The 11,091-nt window shown below is 56.6% G+C and overlaps 1 long non-coding RNA gene across 15 annotated transcripts; it reads right to left on the bottom strand.

Annotated features, from left to right (window-relative positions):
* Window positions 1-1,835: 1,835 nt before the first annotated feature.
* On the bottom strand, window positions 1,836-9,656 carry LOC114080664 (uncharacterized). 15 transcript variants are annotated; one of them, XR_011708249.1, is made up of 5 exons: window positions 9,444-9,656; window positions 7,461-9,189; window positions 5,674-5,761; window positions 3,873-4,568; window positions 1,836-3,072 (listed from the first exon to the last, which is right to left on the bottom strand). It is a non-coding gene; the product is annotated as an uncharacterized lncRNA (long non-coding RNA). The 15 variants fall into 15 exon arrangements; XR_011708248.1 differs by having other exon boundaries at window positions 7,461-9,646; XR_011708247.1 differs by lacking the exons at window positions 7,461-9,189; window positions 9,444-9,656 and adding an exon at window positions 6,517-7,184.
* Window positions 9,657-11,091: the final 1,435 nt, after the last annotated feature.

The raw sequence follows: 11,091 nt of genomic DNA on the forward strand, positions 1-11,091 counted from the left end.
CTGCCCTGCTGGCCGTGAGCTCCTCTCTGGGCTGCAGGTTGGGAGACTGAGGTATAGAACAAGTCCCACAGCCCAGCTCCACCAGGGCTGATGCTGCAGAGACGCCCCAGCTGCTTCCCAGCAGCCACCAGGCCTGGGTGTGCCCCCTGTGCCAGGTGGTGGTGCTGGCACCTGCTGTAGCCAACCTCCGTGCCGCCTCTGCACTGCCAGGCGAGCTGACTTGGTCTCCAGGACCAGACTGACCAGGCAGGGCCTGGCAGGCTGGGCTGGGAGAAGACAGCTGGGTGAAAAACCATGACCAGGCACCATGGCACACACCTGTGACCCCAGCTTCTCAGGAAACCGAGGCAGGAGGATGGTGAGGTTGAGGCCGGCCTGGGCACCTTAGCAAGACCTGCCTCAAAATAAGAAGGCCTGGGATATGGCCCCTTGGCAGAGGCCCCCCCAGCCTGTTCGAGGCCCTGAATTCGACCCTCCATACAAGACAAACAGACAAGCAAAGACAGTGAGTTTCTATGTCCTGTTGGTCACCCGTCCTCCCCACATTCTAGTCCACAGGGTGGCCTACCACTTGGCTTCTGGGGTCACTTCTGCCTACCTGGGACCCAGTCCGCAGCAGATGGAGCCCCTCCCGCCTGGTGCTGGGCTGTGAAGTTCCCACCTTTGGAAACCCCTGGGGTAAAAATAACCCAGAGGACTCGAGTTGGATGCTGGGGGGTGGTCAGGAGGAAGCAGTGGGGCGTGGGAGGAAGAGGGCAGCGGAAGAGGGGGACAGTGCCTGGGCGGAGGGAGGCCCAGCACAGGCTGTCCCCTCCTTCCCTCCCTGCCACCCTCTTCTGAACTAGACAGGGGGCTGGCTTCTGGGTCTGGGTCCTTCTGGGTCCGTCTTAGGGTTTGATGAACTGATTTGTAACAACATCCTTTTCTGAATATATTGGGAATACATGGCATTGTGGGTAGTTGGGAAACACAGAAAACTGTTTGAGAATGTTGAAATCCGACACCATTGTCCAGGGCTGCGCAGGGCATGGTGGCCACCCAGGGCCTTGTGTTCTCCCTGTCCATATGCAGACTTTTTTTTTTTTTTTTTAATACTGAGGATTGAACCCCAGGGCACTTACCACTGAGCCAACATCCCAGCCCTTTTTGTATTTTATTTAGACACAGGGTCTCACTGAGTTGTTTGGGGCCTTGCCTAGATGCTGAGGCTGGCCTGGACTTGATCCTCCTGCCTCAGCCTCCTGAGTTGCTAAGATTACAGGCTCGCACCTCCATGCCCAACCGGCTTTCGGCCTTTACGGACCTGGGATTTCCACCGTTGCTCAAGTGTGAAGGGGTGAGGTCTTCTGGCCATTAGCCCAGCCCTCCCCTGTGGGACCTCCAGTGAGTCACTCTCTCCGAGAGGGTCACACCCACATGAGAGAGAACATGCCCTGCTGGAGGCCGGCTCGACCTCAGCCTCACCCCATGGGGACAGCCTCTGGGTCAGGCCCAGTCATCTAGAGGGACTTCCAGCCCTACCCTACCTTGCATGCCAGGCTGCTGGGCCCTGACCCCACCCCATGTGTCCTCTGGGAATTTCCAATAAGTCACCTGCTCCAGCAGGTACCTCACCGCCTCTTACGGATGCAAAAAGGGGACATCCAGAGCTGACCTGGGGAGGTGCGGCCAGCTGCCCACACTGCAGCCCAGCTTTCCGCAGCCGGGAGGTCACTGCTCACCTGCTCAGCTGTGTATGCCAGGAGCCGCCCAGCCCCGGGGCGTCTCTTTTACCATCTAGGGGTGTGGGTTCATTGTCTCTGTTCAGCAAAGAATTGAAGAACAGGACACAGAGACAGCAGCAGAAGCAGGTTTGTTGAAAGACAAAAGATACAGAGGGAGACTTCTCGGGAGAGAAGGCCCCAGAGCTGGGAGTCTGCTGGGGAGTTGGGCCTGTTCCTTTTATGGTCTCTGGAGTTTCCTCCCGTCCTTCTCTCCTCCCTGTCCACGTGCTCCTCGCTGTTATAGGTTGGTGCCCCCCGTGTCCCCGTGTCTGTTTTAGTTTTTCTATTGGGTCCCCTGCTTGGGAGCACGAGTGCAGAAGTGTCTGCTCGTCAGGTCCCCACGAGTCCACGAGCTCTTTCATCAAGCAGCAAGGGGGCCTCATCAGAAGACCCTCTCCACGCTCCTCGGTCCGGCCCTGCCCCGACCTCCTCAGTCGCCATCCTGCCCTGGCTGCCTGGGCCCCGCTGCAGCTCCCTCGTTTCCGCCAGGACCTAAGGGGAGAAGGAGAGAGAGGCAGTCTCTAGCTGGCAGGGCTTCCCGGGGGAGGAGGGGAAGATGGGTGGCAATCCTCTGGGAAGCCCTGCAGGATGACGGCCCCCAGAAGGGCGAGGGTAGGGAGAGACGCCCTCCTGGCCGCACTGCCACCCCTGGGCCCAGACGGGCAGAGACTGGAGCACCACCCGGGGTATCCTGGGGGACTGGGGAGCCAGATGGAGCTTCGGTCCCCTTGGGGAGGAGGAGAAACTGGTGGGAGAGGTCCAGACAGGGTCGTGGAGAGAGGGAGACACGTGGGAGGCGTCAGTGTTGGATTCCCAGCTCTGTCCCCACTTTGCTGTCCTCCACGCTGGTGCCAACACAGCCCTCCTGTGTGCTGGCCAAGCCGGCCAGGCCCTGCAGCGAGGAAGTGGCCCAGGCCTTCACCACCACTTGACTGCCTCTGGGAAGCGAGGGGGAGCTTTTGATTCTTACCCATTACATCACCGTGATTCTAGGAAGGCTCCAGAGAACTGGGACTGAGACTCACTTGTCTTACTGACTTCGACTTTCTGTTCACTGAGCCCCTCTGCAGGACCCTGCCCTGTGCCCTCACCAGTCCTCGCAGCCAGAGAAGGAAGGGCCCTGAGTGTCTCCAGGTGCATCATTGTTCGTGGGCCGTCAGACCCAGGTCAGGCTCCACCGTCGTTCATCCCTCCTGCCCCCAGCCAGGCCAAGAGCTGAGAAAGTGGGAACAGAGTCGTGGGGGTGGATGCACGGCTCGTCGTGCAGGGGCACCCAGTCCTGAAGAATTTCAAGGCAGTCTGGGGGTTCCTGGAACCCACACATTGAACAGGAAATGGTGATTTGGTTAGAACCAGAAAGAGAAGTGACACTGAGTGCAGGCAGAGCCCCCAGGCCAGGCTGGGCCTGGGCTAGGCTTAGGCACCCCATCTAACCTTCAGCCCCCACACCGGTCAGCCCCTACACAGGCCTCTATAGTAGAGAGAGGAATCAGGTTTGAATGGCAGAAAAGCATTATGACCTTCCGGAAGGCATTAGTTCCCTTTCTACCACCAAAGAGCTGTGTCCCAGTTTTATTTTTAACTCATGTCTAATTTTGTTATTCTAATCATGTGAATGCATTCATTGCTGGCCCATATGGACAGACTGCAATGACATGATCTTCCTTATTCAACTTTTTGGTTTTCCTCCAGAGTTGATAATTGCTTAATTTTTCTCCTTGCTCAATTTCCTTTGAATCAGACCCAAGTCTCCCCCACCCCACCCCCTCACAGGTCTGAAAAACACTTCTCAGAATAATTCTCCACATGTGAGGAATGTCAGCTCGGCTGTGTCTGATGAGGGCTGGGTGTCCCATGCAGGTCCCCTTAGTGCCAGCCCAGCACCTCTGTGCACTGGGCCTGAGCCCCAGCCCCTCCTGGGGTGGAGCAAGACCTCCTAGGGTGAGAGAGGGAAGCAGGATGCTACCTCCCACAAAGGGAGAAGCCACAGAGAGGAAGGGTGGGGAGGAAGTGCCTGTCCTGGGCCTGGCTGTGTGGGGAGCTGGCTGTGGGAGCAGAGGTCAGGACTGGGGCTGCAGAGGCCCACCCCCATCTCTTCCCTGCACTCACCGGCTGCCCAGCACCCCCAGGGCCTGGGGTCTCCCCTGCCTGTCTTGTGTGGCTCAGGGGATCCAGGGAGAACTCCGGAGCTCACCCAGAGCCCCGTGGGTTTCTGGGCTCACCCCTCCTACGCCCTGCCTCCTGCCAGCCCCGCCTCCCGCCTCTGCCTGATTCCACCCTGCAGGAGGAAGTCACTGGGGGAAGGAGTCAGAAACAAAGAAGAGGCGACCTGGGGGCAGAGACAGCCAAAGGCTGGGCTGGTCAGGAGGGAGAGCCAGGCGCCAGCCACTGGGGAGGGGAGGTGGGGAGGGGCCAGAAAAGCAAAGCCAGAGAAGGAGGCTGAGGCCGGGAAGGCTGACCAGCTCTGCTCTGCTCACACGTAGAGTTCTCCAGGGACCAAGTGTGTCCTGGCTCTGGGCTGACGGCTCATTCCTCTCCCTGTTCCTCTGCTGGACTGGACCACTGGTGCCTCTGAGGGTGGTGCTGGCCTCTCAGTTCTCCTCCCTCACCAGGCCCCCAGGCTCAGCCTCCAGCCTTCCCTCAGTGCTAGCCAGCACCTCTGTGCACTGGGCCTGAGCCCCTGCCGCACATCCTCCACCACGGGAGCCTCTTAACCTTCAGCCTCTGTGCAGATGGGGTTTCCTCTGTGGGACTTTCCAGCCTCCTACCGGTGTTACTCAGCTGACCATTGCTGTGACAAAATGCCTGAGAACAACAATTTAAAAAGAGAAAAGATTTATCCTGGCTTACGATTTTATAGGTTTCAGTCCATGGTTGGGCAGTGCTCTACCACTGACCTACATCCCCAGCACGTCCTTGGTGTGTTGGCTCCCTTGTTCTGGAGCCTGTGATGAGGGAAACATCATAGCATGTGACAGAGGAAGGCACTCACCTTATGGTGGCCAGGAAGCGTTATGGTAGGGAGCACAGTAGTGAAGCAGACCTCCTGGGGGTTGTGCTGTTATAACAAAGCCCCTGCCCCCAACGCACTTCAGTGTGAACCCATGAATGTGTTAGTGCCCTGAGGAGTCAGGGCCCTCAGGGTCCAATCACTGCTCAAAGGGCTCCCTCTCCGAACCTGGCTGCACTGGGGCCAACCTTCAGTGCTTGAGCCTTGGCAGGACCTTCACACCCAAACCACAGCACGCCTGTCACCAAGAAGCCCCTGCCCTGCTCTTGGGCTGCGTGGGGAGGGTGGCTGGGTAAAGCGAGGCGGGGACACAGGACAGTGCTCTGGATGGGAGGGGAGGGGAACAGTCTCCCTTCTCCTTTCTATGCACCCCTGGCTGCCCGCTCGGCCCAGGCTGGACCTCCAGGGTCCCCTCTTGTCCTGCCGGCTGCTGGCCTGCTCTTCTCTGGAGCTGACCCAGCGTTCTGGAAGGCACCCTCTGCACAGGGAGCCCCACCGTCCACCCACAGCAAAGCCCCCCACTGGGCCGTTTCTAGAAGGCGCTGCCCAGAAGGTGGGAATGGACCTTCTAGCTGGCCCAGGGCATAGAGGAGCCCAGAAGGCTGCTTGCCGAAGCTGAGAGGCCAGGAGACGGTGGCCTGGTGCCCGCTGGAGCTGCTCCTCAGCATGTGCAGGTCAGAACGTACCCGAACTCCTAGCCTGGACCAGCACGACTCCTCCTCCAAAGAAGCTGCAGTGGCTCTAAGCTAGCAGGGCTCTGGGGACCGGCCCTCCAGCCCGGCGCCCCGCCACGGCCTTCTCCAGCCACCACTCTCTTGTGCCCCTCCGAGCTGTGGTCTCCCCTGACTTGGCCAGGCCTGGATTTTGTATTAAAGCTCCAAGTACTTGTTGGACCCTCACATCAAGAAAAGCCAGCAGCCTCTGACTCCAGACGTGCATCACATGTGGGGTGAGGGACAAGTACCAAGTGGGGACAGTGGAACAGGGTCTGCAAAGGGACACAAGGTCAGGAAGGGCTGTCCTGTCCTCAGGGGGCCTCCCTGAGCAGGTCAATGTCCTGCAGGAAGTCCAGGGTCCTCATTGTCCCCTGCACACCCCAGCCTGGCCGAGTCCCCTCTTGCTGGACGGCTCCTGCTGTCATTGGATGCTTGCCTGGCCCCTCTTGCCTCCTGTGCCGTCGCATCCACCCATGGCCACAGCCCAGCGAGCCCCACACTTCCCAAACTGAGCTGTGTTCCGCCTCCTACTGCTGCAGGTCCCCAGCTTCGCCCCCGAGTGACCTTCCTTCCCCAGGGGCCAGCCTTGGCTTCACAGACCACCTCCTTCCCTGAACTCCTGCTGGGTGTACAGACACTTGGGATTGCCCCGGCTTCCTCTGGACAGAGCTCTGTCATGGAGTGCCATCTGGACACCACCACAGCTGTCCGTGCTGCACAGCCGCAGTGCAGGCATCCGGTCACTCAGATTTCTCTGGGCTGGAATTTGAATGGTGCATCTTTCCGACCCCTTCCCTTTATCCTACCTGCACCACCACCTGCAAAATGGGTTTCATATGGGCAGCAGAGTTGGGTCACTTATTTATTTATTTATTAGTTGAAGATGGATACAGCACCTTGATTTTATTTATTTATGTTTATGCAGTGCTGAGAATCGAACCCAGTGCCTCACAGGTGCTAGGTAAGCGCTCTACCACTGAGCGACAGCCCCAGCCCACTCGGGTCAGGTTTTAAAGACCCCACCGGCCTGCATTTGTCTTGGACTCCGTGTGATTATGAAATGGCTGGAGTTAGGCAGGCTGTTCAGTTTTGTTTTCCGTTTGCCTCCTGTTTCCCGTTTTCCTGTGCAGTTATGAGCTGCATAGATATTTATACGTCACGTCTTAGTTCATCCATTGGCTCTTGGCTGATGCTCCAGGGATTCTGACACCCACAACCCTCGCTGTCTCCCAGGGGAGTGCAGAGACAGCTGGCAACTCTGCCCCTTCCTGTGTGCCCCACCCCTTGGTGCTGTGCTGGTTTACATCTCCGTATGTCGAAAACCCACCAGACCGTGTTGCAAGTTTTGTGTTTGATGCGTGTGAAGGAACTTAAGAAAAAAGTGGTCAGTGGTGTTTGCCCTGATACTTCTCCTTTCCAGTGCTCTGTCTTCATTTCTAAGTTTCCAGGTTTCTCTCTGGGATCATTTCCCTTTTGCCTACGATTTATTTCCACTATGTTTTCTGGGAACAAATTCCCTTAGTTTTCCTTCATCTAAGGATGTCTTTATTTTCCTTTCATTCATGAGGAATAGTTTTTCTGGATAGAGAAATCTGGGTTGAGAATTTTTTTCTTTAATGTCTCTAAAAACTGTTGCTATGATCTGCTGGCCTGCAGGTTTTCAGATGAGAAATCTGAGCTCCCGGGGGTCCTCTGAAGGTGTCTTACCCATTCCCCACCCCATCCGCACCCCTACCCCCACCCCACCCCATCCGCACCCCTACCCCCACCCCACCCCACACTCCCCACCTCCACCCTCCCACCCCCACCTCCCACCCCCACTCCCCCACCCCCATTCCCCCACCCCCCACCTGCAGGTGTCTTACCCTCCCACCCACTCCCCTCCCCCCACTCCCCTCCCCCACCCCCACCTCTCCCCCCTCCCCCACCGTAGCTCTCAAGACTTCTTTCTTCATCTTTTGTCGTTACAACCTGAGTGAGATGAAGGGAGCAGGTTCTCTTTGAGTCCGTCCTTTTTGAAGTTCACCGACTTCTTGCACCTGTGAATGTGCATTTTCACCAGTTTGGGGAAGCTTCGGGCACTAGAGCTTCAATCCTCTCTTCTGTGTCCCCTTGCTCTCTCTGCCGGGATCCAGGGCCGCGTGCTGCCCGGCTCTTGGTCACGTCACTGAGCACGTTTCCTCTGGGCTCTCTGTCATCCACACTGAACGGCTCAGGCGGGTCTCCATATCTACTCACTCTTTCTCCTCTGCCTTCACCTTGTCCTGTTGAACCCATTCGGCAATTTTTATTTCTGCCGTTGTGTTGACTTTTAACGTCCACAGGCTCAATTTTCATGCTTCCGTATCCTCCTGGGAATTCTCACCTTTGCGTTTATCTCAAGAGTGCCTGGCTCTTCACGGCCATGTTCACACCGATTCAGACAGTGAGAGCATTTCAACGGGGCACCGCATGTTGGTGTCTGTCGGTCATCTTTTCTCTCACAAGGCCTCTGGGTTTTCTCTGTCGTTGTTGGAACAGTCCTAGCTGTGGTCTGGGCACTCTGGACGTCATTCAACGAGACTGGTCATCAGGATCCTCGGGACGGCATCGATCGTTCTGTTCTGGCAATCAGTCTGGTTAGGCTGGGCCACAGGTCCAGACCTGCCTCTGGGGGGCGGTGATTCAGGGTGAGTTCAGAGCCTGGCAGTGTGTCTGTGTCCACCTCACACTTGAATCCCTCGGGTGCAGTCTGCGACCCTGGCAAAGGCCCGCCCCACAGCAGTTCTCAAAGCTCTTGGGTCGTTTCCACACCTGCCCAGCTCAGGGAGCCTGGAACTTGTACTCAGCCTTCTGGTTCCCTCTCACGGTCTCCTCCTTACCACCCTCCCTACACTCCTGGGTCTCTGAGGACCCTCGCCCGGTCCTCCGCCCACAACGCAGGGCGTGAGCCTCCTTGCCCTTCTTCCTGTAACTGGTTCACCTCTGGGACAAAGCGACTCTGCTGTCACTTCTCTGCTGTAGCTGGGGGTCAGGATTCTGCCTTGGGGTCGACCAGGAGAAGGAAACTAAGACGGGGGCTTCCCCCTGCACTCCAGCCTCAGGGAGCCCCTGGCCGCCCTGGTCAGGAAGGAGGGCCTCTCTTGGTCAGGCCTCCAGTGCTGCTGTAAATCTAAGCCAGGCACTACGGCAGGGGAAGAAACAGTGCTCTCGCCACCGTATCAGCCCTTTCCCAAGCTCTGATTATCGCCTGGGCTGTCCGTTATCTTATTCTGTGAGGCGGGTCCACTGTGATTGCCCTTGGAGGGCCAGTAGCCCACACTGGCTCCAGTTCAGCGGGCACCAGAAGTACCAGTCATTTTAAACTTCGAGGAGGAAGGTTCTGAAGGCAGAATCCACGTGCCCACGCGCGTCGTCTTCAGGGCCCTTCATTGATTTTTTTGGTTTGCAGAGCTGTGCCATCATGACCACGATCCACGGAATGTTCCGTCAGCCCAGCAGGTCCTCCTGCTGGGTGCTCTCAGTCCCCCCAGGTCCTCTTTAAAGGTCAAACGTGTGGCTTTTTAAAACTCTGCGTATTTTCATTCTTCAGGTGCACACCTGTGGGGTTCAGTGTGTATTTCGACACATGCACAGCGCGTGACAATCGGATCAGGGTAACTGGCATTTCCCTTGAATATTTATCATTTCTTTGTGTTGAGAACATTGAAAATCCTGCGAGCTGTTTTGAAATAGGCAGTTAATTATTGTCCGCCTGGTTACCCTCCTGCGCTCCGCAGCCTGGGAACTCATTCCTCCTGTCCAGCCGCCCCTGACCCGACTGTCCCCGGCCTCCCCCAGCTCTGCCCATTGCTGCTCTGCTCTTGGTTTCCTTGGAGCAATTTTTAGCTCCAGAAAGAGTAAGAACGTTGGTGTCCGTTGCTCTGTGCTAACGTGTCCCACTGAGCGAGATGTCCTTCACCTGCCACCACGCACCTGTGCTGCGCCCTCCGTATCCGCGTGCCCTGGGGTGGATGCCTGGACGCCCTGCGAGCAGCGCTGCCGTGAACCTGGGAGGCCCCGAGACCCTCTGGGGTTCTGCCCAGGCCCTGCTGGTCACTGCTCCTTGTATTCACAGGCCTGGAGCAGTGCCCTACTCTCCTCCGCGGTGGCAGTACCCGTTGTTTCCCACCAACAGTGCGTCAAGTTCCTCTTCCTCCACACTCTAACTGGCACTTGTTTTCGTCTTTATGGTGACAGCCATTCTAACTGGGGTGAGGTGACAGCTCCCTGCGGTTTTGATTTGGCACGTTGAGGACTTTTTCAAATATTTGTTAAACATTTGTGTGTCTTCTTTTAAAAAATGTTCGACCAGATCATTTGCACACTATTAAATTGGATTATTTCCCCTTTTTTTTGCTGTGGGACCTGATCTGAGAAGAATCTGAATGTTGTGGTTTTGAGATGAATGACCTGATCCTCTCCCTCCAGGTCACGTTGTCAATGTTGCTCATTAATCCAGCCTGAACGGGCCACAGTGCATTTGCTTATTCTATGCCACATTCGCCTTCAGCTTTTCAGGGTGCTGCGTTTTCTTCAGTGCTCTCCTGGTCAGGGCTCATTTTGCGGTAGTGTGTCTGAATCCCCCCTCTCAGGAGGTCTCTGAGATCTCCTTGGCAGCCTGGGAGCAACCTGGTTACTGTTGTCCCCCATGTTTTAACATTAGGCTCTGCAAGGGAGAGAGGGAAGCCTGTCCCCCAGGCCCACTCTGATACGCTTGTGGCTGTGTGAAATCAGCACAGTTGTCAGGGTTTGCTTAATGGGTCTTTTTTTGGAACTGGGGAGTGAACCCAGGGGTGCTTACCGACCCAGCCCCATCCCCAGCCCTTTTATATTTTATTTAGAGACAGGGTTTCACTAAGTTGCTCGGGGCCTCGCTAAGATGGCTGGCTTTGAACTCATGATCCTCCTGCGTCTGTCTCCTGAGCCACGGGGATTATAGGCGTGGCCACTGCACCCAGCTAAACTTTTTTTTTTTTTATTCCTAGAGAAAAATTTCACGTGCATATGAAGGTGGAGGGAAAGGGGTGATGGACACACAGGCCCCCAGCACACCTCCTTGGTGCTCCCACGCCCCTCCCCGACCCCAGCTCACCCTGATCATTTGGAAGCACATCTTTACCACATAACTCTAAAAGATGGGGGCCCCTTCACACACCACAAACAGTATCTCACCTGCAAAAGCCACGACTTCTTTTTTTTTAATATTTATTTTTTAGTTGTATTGGACACAACATCTTTATCTTATTTATTTATTTTTACGTGGTGCTGAGGATGGAACCCAGGGCCTCGCACATGCTAGGCGAGCGCTCCACGGCTGAGCCCCAGCCCCAGCCCCACAACTTCTTAATCATGACAATGTTTGTGATTGCTTGATGTGTCCCTAGGTCTCTTACCCCGCCCGGGACTCCCCCTGCAAAGCCTCCGGCTCCCCTCCTTGGCTCTGCATGACCCTCAGTGGCTGTCTCGTGGGGCCCTCTCCAGCCTGGACTGAGCTCAGTGGCCTGCAGTCACACGCTCCTCGGTGCCGGCTATCTCCACAGACTGGAGACTGGACATGAAGGCTTGGTCTGATCGGGTTCAG

Source organism: Marmota flaviventris, chromosome 8 (assembly GCF_047511675.1).
Source record: "Marmota flaviventris isolate mMarFla1 chromosome 8, mMarFla1.hap1, whole genome shotgun sequence".
Lineage (NCBI taxonomy): Eukaryota > Metazoa > Chordata > Mammalia > Rodentia > Sciuridae > Marmota > Marmota flaviventris.